Raw genomic sequence first — 13,620 nt, forward strand, 5'->3', positions numbered from 1 at the left:
GGGCCAGAGATGGGGTCCTTTGTCTTACGTTTCGTGCTTAAATCAAACAATGAAGCAAGCTGATAAGGTATGAAAAAACCTGTTACCAAGAGGGTATAACTGAAGCTGCCCAGTATATTTCTGGGTAGTAGCTGCTCTCTTCCCCTCTTGGCCCTGTCCTGTCTGTCTGCTAGCAACTAAGAAGGAAGCCATCCAGTAAACCTCGCAACCACATGTCGACGGCAGCAGCAGGCACAGGGGCCAGGCCTTTTCATCTGTTTTCACCGGTGAGCATTAATTTTCTGGCTGCCACAAGACAACCTAGCAGAAGTGTAAGGTTGGGGGTTAAGGGATATTGCTAAACTTGTGATTTTAGAATTTTCCCTCGATGTGTCTGTTTCTTTCAACCCGATAAGTGTAAGACTGTATTACATCCATAGCGATTTCTTTATCTTCTGTATTGTACTGTTTACCTTGTAGTTTTAGTTTTCTTATTAATAAACATTGGTTTTCCTTGTACCAATCCACTGATCTGTTTGTCTGTCTTTGTTACCACTCGATAAGTCCTCAGCTCAGAATCAGGAAGGGGTAAGCGATTCGCAACCGCACTGCGGGCAGGGCAGCTCAGGAAAAACATAACTGGCTGACCTATTATAAGCCCGAGAAACAGTACAAAAAAGAAACCCCTTGCAGAAATGGCGAGCCAGACAGGAGCTGAGGCGAAAGTGTGTAACAAGACAGACAGTGGTGCGGAGGAGGAATCCGCAATGGAGATAAGGTTGTCTGCCTATGTGTGCGGCAAGGTAAATATCGCGAAAAAGTGGGTGGGCGATATGTTAAAGGCCGAGCGTCCCATAGATGCAGCCATCCAGTGGACAGCAAGTAAACAGTATAAGAAAGGTATTGAGAAGGCGGTCTGGCTCTTGTGTTTTAAAAAGCAGGTCTTTGTACTGGACCGTGCTGTAGCAGTACAAGCAGCCAAGATTAAACAGTTGACCCTAGAGCTGCAGGAAAAGACAGCAGCCGAAGAGCAAGGGTTAGCAGCGCTCCAGGCAATAAGCCAAGAAAGGGCGCAGATGGCAAGGGACCACCAGGCAAAGGTAGAGCGCCTGGAATACCAGATCGCTGAGCTCAAAAGTAGCGCTAGAGGTAGAATGGAACACCTGGAACACCTGGTCAGAGAGGCGAGAGGCAGTGAGGTTATGTTAATGGATAAGATCCACAGCCTCACGCAAGAATTAAAAGAGCAGGAGGAGAAAGTAGGCGAGGTAAAGGCAGCATATAAGCTGGCCTGCGCCCAGGGGTTTGAGGACGCAGATCATCGCCCCTGCAGGCAGGAAATAGAATGTTTGGGCATGGCCTTAGCGAGGGCGAAGGGCATGGTATGCCTCCTTAGCCCGAAGGCGGGCCAGTCGGATTTTACCGGCAACCCAAGCAGGGAAGTCCCAGAGGCAGCTCCCAGAATGACACTGGTTAGGGAACCAGAGGCTTCACGGCCACCACCCATAGCCCCGAGTTTTCAGGAGGTCTGGCAGCAAGGGGGGGTGGAGGATGAAGCATTAGGGGAGACCCAGCAATTCCTGGCAGATAGACCAGGACCGGGACCAGTGTACCCCCTCCGACAACGGAGGTACGGCCCACCCGCCGATGGCGAGGACCTAGGGGCCATCCAGAACCAGTTTGTAGTGCCGCATGGCACCCCACAGCTCAGGGCCATGGTTAGCCATATCCCTAAGCTCACAGTGAGGGGAGACCCCTCTCTACACTTCCGTGAGATAGAGCAGGCAGCGTGCGTTAATGACTGCGATGAAGCAGAACAAGCAAAAATGCTGCTGTTTTCTCTGGGGGGTGACCTCCTCCAAACCTTATCAGATGAGTGCAAAAGGGGGCAGAAAGATTACGAGGGGTTAAGGGATGAGATATTGGAGGCCATGGGACTAAATGATGGGAGTCCGTTCGCCCGGGTGGGAAAAACGGTACAGCTCCCTGGGGAGTCCCCACAGGCTTTCGCAGACAGGCTGTGGCCAGTCTACCGGAGCGCATGCCCGGGAATGCCAGGGCGGACACTCCTGAACAGAGATCAATTAGCCCACTGGCTCCGCTGTCTCATGACAAACTGCCTGCCCCAAATTCGAACACGAGCTGCGGCCTGGTTTGACCCCCGTAGCCCCCAGACCACCGAGGAAACGGTGATCCGCCAGCTCACGATAGCATTTAAAAATATCAGGGGTATCGAGACGCCCCAACCCAAGGGGAAAGTCCACGAGGTTAAATCAGGGGCCCAGCATAAAAGGGAATGGCACCAGGAAGGGAATCGTCCCGCCCAGGCTAAGTTAAACTGCTATGGGTGCGGGAAGGACGGCCACTTGCGCAAAGATTGTAAAAACCCCTGGAAGGATACTAAGGGAAAGAATCCCACCGCCCCAGCCCAAAAGGCAGCGACGGGGGAGGCAGAGGCAGGAATTGCCCCCGCTGCCATGGAGTCATTTTTTGAGGCCATGCGATCTTTTATGGCCAGCCAGGGAAGAATAGCAGCCACTACTGGTGTGGTAGCTCCCTCAGCCCCCCCTGACGATGCCCCGCTATGACTAGAGAAGAAAGCGCGGATCGGCCAGCAGGAGGTGAAATTCCTGGGCCTGACCGTCCGCGCAGGGGAAAGAGCCATAGACAAGGCTCGGAGGGAAGCGGTCCAAGAGCTACCGGTTCCCAGTACTGTGGAGGTGAAAAAGCAGGCAGCTGGGATCCAACCCGAGGTTAGAAATCCCCAGCTCCCAGCAGCTCCCAGCTCACAGGCAGCACCTGCAGGTGCAGTCAGGGGAGGAGTCACCCAGACCCCTGTCCAAACCACTCCCCCTCTCTTCTGGGACTCAGGTGGGGAGGAGGAGGAGCCCGAGGCAGGTAGTCCCACCCCCAACCCAGGTTTTGAACCTGGAGAGGAAGACTCTCAGCCTCCGGCAGCAAACAGCAAAGGGTTGCCTGTCCCCAGCTCAGACTTGGGAAGGGAGGAGCCACAGGGGAAAAGCCCCCAGCCAGCGAGGACTGCGACCCACAGCAAGGGTCCGCTCGCCAGGGTAGCCCCACCAACAGCACTTCCTAGGAGGTCCCCTCGGACACCCCAGCCTAGGAAGGCATGGTCGCCGGCTCCCCAGTTTAAAAGGGCTACCTCCCGTGCTAAAGTTAAGTCGAAAGACAAAGGTCCTCAGTCAGCAGTCGCGGGCTGTGAGGGACCGGAAGTAAAGCTCAGTACAGCCAAGCCGCAGGGAGCAGCCTGCAGCAGTCCTGACAGAATTTGAGCTGGCCGCTCGGAGACGGGCGGCAGATGTATATAACTTTAGCAGTTAAGTTTGTAGTTTTAAGTTAAGATGTATAGGTTTATTATAAGGTGTGGAACCGTAATGTAATTTTAAGATGGAACCGTTCCAGTTTTGTCTACGTGAGCCGAGGTCCAGGGACCCGCTCACACCTCACCCGAGCCAGGCAGCCTATAGGGAGCCCGGCTAGATGTTCTTTATCTTTTACAGGGAATGTTCGGAGGAGTGATCCTGCTCGCCCTGTCTGGGCTGAGCCTCGCGAGAAGGGGCGACACCGAGGACCACCACATCTTCGGATGCTCCGGAAAAACGGCGCCCCTCGCCCACGATGGGAGTGGCCTACGCGAGGCGGATGAAATCGCCTTGTACACTCACGAGGGGAGCTGGCCCGGATGGCTGGGGTCAAATTCGACCCAGTACTCGAGCCAGGCCGGTTTTTCATACAGGGAGACCTCCCTCCAGTGCCCGAGGATACGAATTATCACCCCAAGGATTAGCGTCACCGTGGGAAAAGGAATATGTTTGTCATGTAAAGGCAACGTTCCCCTGGATAGGTGGTGGTGGCTTAGGAAATTCAGTAAGGATATGGGGAACCCCAGGGTAGAGGGGGAGAGGTTAGGGAATAACACCCACAGGACCATCACAGGGACCCAGGGAGGGTTAAGTGTGTGCTGGGACAAATGGTGGGAACCGGATCAGGGGATCTATGTCTGTATGTGGGGTTCAGAGGAGGTCTGCCCCACAGGCATTTCCATCATTTTCCACAGCCAGTGGCAAGATGACGGGAGGGGGATGGACTGGGAATCGCGCCTGAGCCCATGCGCGATCCCATACTCCCCAATCTCGGTTAATGCCACTGAATTAGTAACCTGCCCCCGACAGCCCTTGCCCACGACTGTGACGTCACGTATGATAGTAGAGGGATGCCCCGCCACCACCAAGGGACCAGGGAACGGCTTGGTGCTAGTACCTACAGACCAGGCACTGTATCAAGGGGTGCACTACGCGGTAGCCTCCGTGATTTTAAACCTCACCGAGGTACACCTACCCGCGTGGTGCCCCACACAGACCGCACAGTTGTATCAAGCCCTCTTAAAAGAGATGTTCCGTAAATTTTATCAGTTTGATTTTTCAGACGTTGACAGAACCAGACTATACACCCACGAGCTTTTGGACAGGATTGGGAGACAAAGAAGGGGTGTTTTTAACGATGTCTTAACTGGTTTTAACACGGGGTCTTCTGTCATCAACAGCTGAGATGACATCGAGCTTCAGACCCAGATTAATGGTTTAAAAACGCAATTGTACAGGGTGGAGAACATTGGTGTCATTCAGGGGGGTGCACATGTTCGTTTCACAGTGGTCCCGCCCTACGTCATAAAGTGGGAGCACGGTATGACGGGTACTGACCTCTCGGGGTGCCGGAGCCGGGGATCACACATAATCCTGTGTCCCCAGCACTTGAACGCCTGTTCAAAACCGCAGTGCGGGTTCAGAGCTGCTGACGCGAAGCCTATAAACTGCACCATGGAAGCCATGGCACAAGGCCATGTTCCCCCACAGGTGGCGTATATAGGAGGTGGGACATATTGCATCACCACAGCAGCGTCTCACTACCAGCACGGTCAGCACAGCTGGTGCGCGGTGAGTGACAGCAGTTTCTGCTTTAAACCCCAGGCAGAAGTTCAAGTGGCACAGATACGAATTGTCCCCATCCCTGAACCATCCACTGTTCACCTCACTGTGAAAGAGAATTTCACCAACCTCCAAAAGTATGTAGCCCACTTTGGCTATCAGATCCTCCCTCTCCCAGAACACCTCGTTAAATTATTAAAAGCAGTAGGGGTGTCCCAAAAACACTTTTACACGCTGGAACAGAAGACTGTCCAGATAGGGGCCGATATTCTGAGTATTACGACCCCACCCTGGTGGGACATCTTTGAGAATATAGAGGTCCCCTCCTGGATTCGTCTGGCATCACACGTGCTAGTAATCTGTCAGCTCGGGATCGTCCTCTACCTGGTTTGCGTCCAGTGTAGGAATAGGGGTCTCAAGGTAGTAGTTAGAACACAAAGGGTATGGAAGGACCAGTATGCTCGGGTAGACGAAACACCCGTGTGAGTTCGGGGACGCATCCCTTGCGAGTGATGGCAGCCTGCTTCATTATTTTAATAAAGATGGTCCCTTCCGTTTATTGTTTTCAATAAAGTAATGTTTACGTTTTGATGTTATTTTGAATAAAGATTGTTCATTGTTGTGTTGTATAGTATGCGAAATACTGTTTCATCCCAAGTGGTGCAGGGGTATTTGGACCCCTCCGTGCTGGGATTGTTGTAATTCAACCTTGTTTTCTATCCGAATGCCTGTCATACACTGGGGTTCTCTCCAAGTAAGGGAATGTATGTGTCGAGGGATTAGGGATAGGTAAATAAAGGGGAAGGTTGTTTGTGACAGTCAGAAATCTTTGCTCACCTTGCATGGACACTTCAAGCAAGTTTAAGTATCCACAGGGGGGAGTGAAGGGATTCGCAAAATTTCACATGTTCCCCCCACCCCGAAGATTTATTGGAGTTATTAAAGAAACCCTGGTGTGACTGTTTTTAAAAATCCAAGGTCTCTCAAAATGGCTGCAGTCAGACACATGGCCGAGGACCGGCAGATTTGAAATTGCATTCTCAACAACTTGGCAGGCTTCGTGTCTCAGACAGGTTTCTTTAAACAATGCAGCTGCATTCTAGCCCTGAGGCAAGCTATCAACATGGCCGGTCAACACATCAAAATTCGAGCAGGAAGTGATCGCAGGACAAAAGGTGAACCATCAAGGTACATTCGGAACAATGGTAAAGCAGTTAGCATACAGATCGATACAGGAAACGGCCATAATGTAAATGGGCCAGAGATGGGGTCCTTTGTCTTACGTTTCGTGCTTAAATCAAACAATGAAGCAAGCTGATAAGGTATGAAAAAACCTGTTACCAAGAGGGTATAACTGAAGCTGCCCAGTATATTTCTGGGTAGTAGCTGCTCTCTTCGCCTCTTGGCCCTGTCCTGTCTGTCTGCTAGCAACTAAGAAGGAAGCCATCCAGTAAACCTCGCAACCACATGTCGACGGCAGCAGCAGGCACAGGGGCCAGGCCTTTTCATCTGTTTTCACCGGTGAGCATTAATTTTCTGGCTGCCACAAGACAACCGAGCAGAAGTGTAAGGTTGGGAGTTAAGGGATATTGCTAAACTTGTGATTTTAGAATTTTCCCTCGATGTGTCTGTTTCTTTCAACCCGATAAGTGTAAGACTGTATTACATCCATAGCGATTTCTTTATCTTCTGTATTATACTGTTTACCTTGTAGTTTTAGTTTTCTTATTAATAAACATTGGTTTTCCTTGTACCAATCCACTGATCTGTTTGTCTGTCTTTGTTACCACTCGATAAGTCCTCAGCTCAGAATCAGGAAGGGGTAAGCGATTCGCAACCGCACTGCGGGCAGGGCAGCTCAGGAAAACATAACTGGCTGACCTATTATAAGCCCGAGAAACAGTAAAAAAGAAACCCCTTACACCTCGCACTTTTCCGGGTTAAATTCCATTTGCCACTGTTCCGCCCATCTGACCAACCCATCTATATTGTCCTGCAGACTGAGGCTATCCTCCTCGCTATTTACCACCCTACCAATTTTTGTATCATCAGCGAACTTACTGATCATACCTTTTACATTCATAGCCAAGTCATTAATGTAGACCACAAACAGCAAGGGACCCAGCACCGATCCCTGTGGTACCCCACTGGCCACAGGCTTCCAGTCACAAAAACAACCTTCGACCATCACCCTCTGCCTTCTGCCACTAAGCCAGTTTTGTATCCAAAGTGCCAAGGCACCCTGGATTCCATGGGCTCGTACCTTCTTGACCAGTCTCCTGTGGGGGACTTTATCGAAGGCCTTACTGAAATCCATGTATACCACATCCACTGCGTTACCCTCATCCACACACCTAGTCACCCCCTCAAAAAATTCAATCAAATTAGTCAGACATGATCTTCCCTTGACAAAGCCATGTTGACTATCCCTGATTAATCCTTGCTTCTCCAAGTGGAGACTAATTTTGTCCTTCAGAATTTTTTCCAATAATTTTCCTACCACTGATGTTAGGCTCACTGGCCTGTAGTTCCCCGGTTTTTCCCTACTCCCCTTCTTGAATAATGGTACTACATTAGCGGTTCTCCAGTCCTCTGGCACATCCCCTGTGGCCAGAGAGGTTCTGAATATATGTGTTAGAGCCCCCGCAATCTCCTCCTTTGCCTCACACAGTAGCCTGGGATACATTTCGTCCGGGCCTGGGGATTTATCCATTTTTAGGCCTGCTAAAACCGCCAATACTTCCTCCCGCTCGATGTTAATATGGCCGTATTTCTATGTCTACGTCGTCCTTCTCCATAGTGAAAACAGATGCAAAAAATTCATTTAGAACCCCTCCTACATCTGCCGGCTCCACACACAGATTGCCATTTTTGTCCCTAATGGGCCCTATTTTTTCCCTCGTCATCCTCTTACCCTTAATATACTTATAAAACATCTTAGGATTTTCCTTTATTTTGCTCGCCAGTGTTATTTCATGGCCCCTCCTTGATCTCCTAATTTCTTTTTTAAGTATCCCCCTGCACTTTTTGTACTCCTCTAGGGCTTCCTCCGTCTTTAGCCTTTTGTATCTGCCAAAAGCCCTCCTTTTTTTCCTAATCCATTCTCGTATATCCCCTGACATCCAAGGTTCCCTGGAGTTCTTGGAACCACCCTTGACCTTTACGGGAACATGTTGCCATTGTATGGTCTCAATCTCCCTTCTGAAAGACTCCCATTGCTCCGATGCGGATTTTCCTACAAGCAGCTGATCCCAGTCCATTTTGGCCAGATCCTGCCTTATCCTATTAAAATCGGCCTTCCCCCAATTTAGAACCTTTATTTCCGGCCCCTCCCTGTCCTTTTCCATGAACATACTATTTTATAAAGCCAAGAGCATTATATCATATAACACTCAATGTGTTATTCTGCTAAGGTGGACAGCATTTGACCTTATGACCTTAAAGGGACATGCCCTGGCATGTCCCTTTAAGGTCAGAAGGTCTAATGCTGTCAATAGGAACATTCTGAGGCTAATTAGAGTTTAATTGTTAGGGAAGTTTTTCTGACAATTGCTTGCGAATTCCTGGCTCCCCCTGAGGTCGGAAGGAACCAGCAGGAAATAACTGGCTTTCTCTTTTGATATACTTTGAGGCCACATTTCCCTTGCTGTTCTGGCAGAGTCTTGCCGTAACTCTGGTGGGAGTGCAATGGAATGGTTCACAAATGGGCTAGGACTTGGTTCTGCTGGATCCTGGCCTAATCTGCAATTTTGTGCTCAGCCTCCACTGCCCCTTTACAAGGCCACAGACCTGAAGTGTGCAGGGACTCCCTACGCTGAGAATTCCCACTCTCCTGGCCCATATAGGACCCAGCATAGGTCGGGAGGCCAAAATGCCCAGTGAGGCGAGGCATGCCAGCTTCCAAAGAGCACAAATGGGTGTCATTCGAGTTGGTGGGGGATGGGTATTGGAGGGGTTCAGGCCAAGGAAGCCTGAGGAACAGGAGAAATGTTTAAAAATCTTCATTGCCCTCCTTGTTGAGCGGGCACAGGAGAGGTTTTTCTAAATGGGGTCTGGGCATTTGCCCCAAATAGCAGCCACGAGCCAAAGTTTCCAGCAGCGTAGGGCTGGCGGGCACCTGCAGTAGCGTGGGCGTCCTCTGCCCCCATGCAAAGGTTCCTGCTTACTGCCCCCACAAACTCCAGCAGGATCGACGCTGATTACTGATGGGATCTCAGCTCATGGATTCTCATACCCTTTAACTTTCAATACTTGTATTAGATACAAATAGCAACAACTGGGTTCAACATTTGTGAGAGTTCATACTTTGAATTTTCTGATTCTGACTACACTTCAACATAGCAAGCGAAATAATCTTGTGTCAGAAGCAAACTCCATCAAATAAATTTAAAAATGGACTTCCATTAGCTTTTGCATTGGCAACTGGGCTAAGCAATATGTCAGACTATGAGGAGACAGTCACATGTCCGTCTAGACCAGTTGATTATCCCCGGTGATGTCATTTACCTGTATTCAAATACAGCATAAATTATCTTATATCTTTGAAATGTTAAAAGAATATGAACACGTCAGATACTCAGAGATTGTTCTAGAATCAATGGATCACAGGAAAGCAAACAAGATATTTGATATGTATTGCAAGTGTCAAAGGTGAATGAAAAAGGGCTGGAATTTTGCTGCTCACCCTCTGATAGTGGAAGTGATTAATAAATCGCCTGTTAGTGAGAAATGACCTCTTTGATCTGCTGTGTTGAAGTTTTACAATGGTATAAATGCTGTTGATTTTCCTTATTGTGAATTCTGTTTTCCACATTGATGTGGTGGTAAAACGCTAATTGTTAGTCCAGCAGCTCACATAGTCCGTCGAACATTGCAAGTGTCAGATCACGGATAAACGTCTGGTTATAGAAACTGCCTTCTGCTGTGAATACAAATAGAGTGTTGGGAAAGAGCTCGGACTGTAACAATCCTTACTCTCCATCTCTATAGTTTAACAGGTTTCATCCTCTCTAATCTCCAACTGCATTTTAGCACATTTAACAATAGAGTTTATTCACTGATTTTCTTGCTCTCCTCTTGCCTCCATCATTCTTTTATTTCCCTTTTCTTCTCCCCCTTCCTGGGCCATCTGTTCCATGTTTCTGTATCACCCACAGAATCATAGAATGGTTACAGTGCAGAAGGAGGCCATTCGGCCCATCGAGCCCGTGCCAGCTCTTTGTAAGAGCAATCCAGTTAGTCCCAGTCCTCTGCTCTTTCCCTGTAGCCCTGCAAATTTTTTACCTTCAAGTATTTATCCAATTCCTTTTTGAAAGCCACGATTGAATCTACTTCCACTATCCTTTCAGGCAGCGCATTCCAGATCATAACTATTCGCTGCATAAAAAAGCTATTCCTCATGTCGCCTTTGGTTCTTTTGCCAATCACCTTAAACCTCTGATTCTCGTCAATGGGAACAGTTTCGCTTTGTTTACTTTATCTAAACCCTTCATGATTTTGAACACTTCTATCAAATCTCCTTTAAGCCTTCTCTGCTCTAAGGAGAACAACCCCAGCTTCACCAGTCTGTCCACGTAACTGAAGTCCATCATTCCTGGAACCATTCTAGTAAATCTCTTCTGCACCCTCTCTCAAGCCTTCACATCCTTCCTAAAGTGCGGTGCCCAGAATTGGACATAATTCTCCAGTTGTGGCCAAACCAATGTTTTATAAAGGATCAACATAACCTCCTTGCTTTTGTACTTAATGCCTCTATTTATAAAGCCCAGGATCCCGTATGCTTTTTTAACTGATTTCTCAATCTGTCCTACCACCTTCAAAGATCTGTGTTCATATACCCCCAGGTCTCTCTGTTCCTGCACCTCCTTTAGAATTGTACCATTTAGTTTATATTGCCTCTCATCGTTCTTCCTGCCATAATGTATCACTTCGTACTTCTCTACGTTAAATTTCATCTGCCATGTGTCCGCCCATTCTGCCAGCCTGTCTATGTCCTCTTGAAGTCTATTACTATCCTCCTCACTGTTCACTACACTTCCAAGTTTTGTGTCATCTGCAAATTTTGAAATTGTGCCCTGTACATCTGAGTCCAAGTCATTAATATATATCAAGAAAAGCAGTGGTCCCAGCACTGACCCCTGGGGAACACCACTGTATACCTCCCTCCAGTCCGAAAAACAACCGGTCACCACTACTCTCTGTTTCCTGTCACTTAGCCAATTTTGTATCCATGCTGCCACTGCCCCTTTTATTCCATAGGCTTCAATTTTGCTGACAAGCCTGTTATGTGGCACTTTATCAAACGCCTTTTGAAACATCATTGCCCTCATCGACCCTCTCCGTTACCTCATCAAAAAACTCTATCAAGTTAGTTAAACACAATTTGCCTTTAACAAATCCGTGCTGGCTTTCCTTTATTAATCCACACTTGTCCAAGTGACTGTTAATTTTGTCCCGGATTAGAATCATAGAAGTTTACAACATGGAAACAGGCCCTTCGGCCCAACATGTCCATGTCGCCCAGTTTATACCACTAAGCTAGTCCCAATTGCCTGCACTTGGCCCATATCCCTCTATACCCATCTTACCCATGTAACTGTCCAAATGCTTTTTAAAAGACAAAATTGTACCCGCCTCTACTACTGCCTCTGGCAGCTCGTTCCAGACACTCACCACCCTTTGAGTGAAAAAATTGCCCCTCTGGACCCTTTTATATCTCTCCCCTCACACCTTAAATCTATGCCCCCTCGTTATAGACTCCCCTACCTTTGGGAAAAGATTTTGACTATCTACCTTATCTATGCCCCTCATTATTTTATAGACTTCTATAAGATCACCCCTTAACCTCCTACTCTCCAGGGAATAAAGTCCCAGTCTGTCTAACCTCTCCCTGTAAGTCAAACCATCAAGTCCCGGTAGCATCCTAGTAAATCTTTTCTGCACTCTTTCTAGTTTAATAATATCCTTTCTATAATAGGGTGACCAGAACTGTACACAGTATTCCAAGTGTGGCCTAACTAATGTCTTGTACAACTTCAACAAAACATCCCAACTCCTGTATTCAATGTTCTGACCAATGAAACCAAGCATGCTGAATGCCTTCTTCACCACCCTATCCACTTGTGACTCCACTTTCATGGAGCTATGAACCTGTACTCCTAGATCTCTTTGTTCTATAACTCTCCCCAACGCCCTACCATTAACGGAGTAGGTCCTGGCCCGATTCGATCTACCAAAATGCATCACCTCACATTTATCTAAATTAAACTCCATCTGCCATTCATCGGCCCACTGGCCCAATTTATCAAGATCCCGTTGCAATCCTAGATAACCTTCTTCACTGTCCACAATGCCACCAATCTTGGTGTCATCTGCAAACTTACTAACCATGCCTCCTAAATTCTCATCCAAATCATTAATATAAATATCAAATAACAGCGGACCCAGCACCGATCCCTGAGGCACACCACTGGTCACAGGCCTCCAGTTTGAAAAACAACCCTCTACAACCACCCTCTGTCTTCTGTCGTCAATCCAATTTTGTATCCAATTGGCTACCTCACCTTGGATCCCGTGAGATTATCATTTCTAAAAGCTTTCCCACCACTGAGGCTAAACTGTAGTTGCTGGGTTTATCCTTACACCCTTTTTTGAACAAGGGTGTAACATTTGCAATTCTCCAGTCCTCAGGCACCACCCCTGTATCTAAGGATGTTTGGTAGATTATGGCCAGTACCTCCGCAATTTCCACCCTTACTTCAGCAACCTAGGATGCATCCCATCTGAACTGGGTGCCTTATCTACTTTAAGTACGGCCAGCCTTTCTAGTGCCTCCTTTTTATCAATTTTTAGCCCATCCAGTATCTCAACTACCTTCTCTTTTACTGTGACTTTGGCAGCATTTCTTCCTTGGTAAAGACAGATGCAAAGTACTCATTTAGTGCCTCAGCCATCCCCTCTGCCTCCATGAGTAGATCTCCTATATGGTCGCTAATCGGCCCCAACCCTCCTCTTACTATCCGTTTACTGTTTACATGCCTGTAGAAAACTTTTATATCCCCTTTTATGTTGGTTGCCAGTCTTTTCTCATATTCTCTCTTTGCCCCTCTTATTTCCTTTTTCACTTCTCCTCTGAACTTTCTATATTCAGCCTGGTTCTCACTTGTATTATCAACCTGACATCTGTCATATGCCCGCTTTTTTCTGCTTCATCTTACTCACTATCTCTTTCATCATCCAGGGAGCTCTGGCTCTCCCTCGTGGGAATGTACCTAGACTGTACCTGAACCATCTCCTCCTTAAAGGCCACCCATTGTTTGATTACAGTTTTCCCTGCCAATCTTTGATTCCAATTCACTTGGGTCAGATCTGTTCTCAACCCACTGAAATTGGCCCTAGTCCAATTAAGTATTTTTACTCTAGATTGCTCCTTGTCCTTTTCCATGGCTAATCTAAACCTTATGATACCATGATCACTGTTCCCTAAATGTTCCCCCACTGACCCTTGCTCCACTTGGCCCGCCTCACTCCCCAGAACCAGATCCAGCAATGCCTCCTTTCATGTTGGGCCATTAACAGACTGATCAAGAAAGTTCTCCTGAACGCACTTCAAAAATTCCTCCCCCTCTTTGCACTTTACATAGTTGAAGTCCCCCATCATCACTGCTCTGTAGTTCTTGCACCTCTCTGTAATTTC

This window comes from Heptranchias perlo, chromosome 22 (genome assembly GCF_035084215.1).
Source record: "Heptranchias perlo isolate sHepPer1 chromosome 22, sHepPer1.hap1, whole genome shotgun sequence".
Taxonomy (NCBI): Eukaryota; Metazoa; Chordata; class Chondrichthyes; order Hexanchiformes; family Hexanchidae; genus Heptranchias; species Heptranchias perlo.